This window comes from Tribolium madens, unplaced genomic scaffold (genome assembly GCF_015345945.1).
Source record: "Tribolium madens isolate multiple individuals breed KSU strain unplaced genomic scaffold, Tmad_KSU_1.1 Scaffold_20;HRSCAF=117;Tcas5.2_LG4, whole genome shotgun sequence".
In the NCBI taxonomy this organism is placed as follows: Eukaryota; Metazoa; Arthropoda; class Insecta; order Coleoptera; family Tenebrionidae; genus Tribolium; species Tribolium madens.
The window spans coordinates 14,128,148-14,128,792 of record NW_025400985.1 but is presented as its reverse complement, the minus strand read 5'-3'; the positions used below and the strand labels follow the sequence as shown (position 1 = coordinate 14,128,792).

Below are 645 nucleotides of genomic sequence, written 5' to 3'. Positions count from 1 at the left end.
AACAGCGATCAGAGCAGTTAAAAGCACACCTGCAACATCAGCACCGCCAAAAGCAAAACAGACAAGCAACAGCAAGTCATATTTCAACAATAATCGCAATCAACGGCAAGACAGAAACAGACAAGAGGGTAAATTTACCGATAGATATCCGAAAATGAGAGGCATTTGCTCCAAATGTTTCCATCCGGGACATTTTCGAAAAGGATGCATAAGCGAAACACAAACAGGTTGTTATCATTGCGCAATAGCAAATACTCATCATACAATGAATTGTCCTTTAAACTCCCAAGGAGCCTCGGAACTGCACCAGAACTGACCAACGTCATTTTAAATTTAAGCACAACACACTCAAAATTCGTTAATTTGCAAATCCATGGAAGTAGTTATATGCGGGCAATTAGTGCTAATGAGGTCATTAGCTAATGACCGCTACACTTTCTCTTTAATGACCGCTACACTTTGGCCGCTACAATTTTAATGACCGCTGGGCCGCTGCAACTTTCCCCTTAATTGATTGATTGATTAATTAATTAATAACTGATTTTTATTTAAAGATAAATGAAACAACAAAAATAATAATAATATAAAATTTATTAATAAAGTATAAATTCAATATAAATTCTATAAAATTACTCTTCAATTCCG

General features: G+C 35.5%; 1 pseudogene; it reads left to right on the top strand.

Moving 5' to 3' along the window:
• Window positions 1-204: 204 nt before the first annotated feature.
• LOC123005562 overlaps window positions 205-645 on the top strand; it is a 6,773-nt pseudogene continuing 6,332 nt past the window's right edge.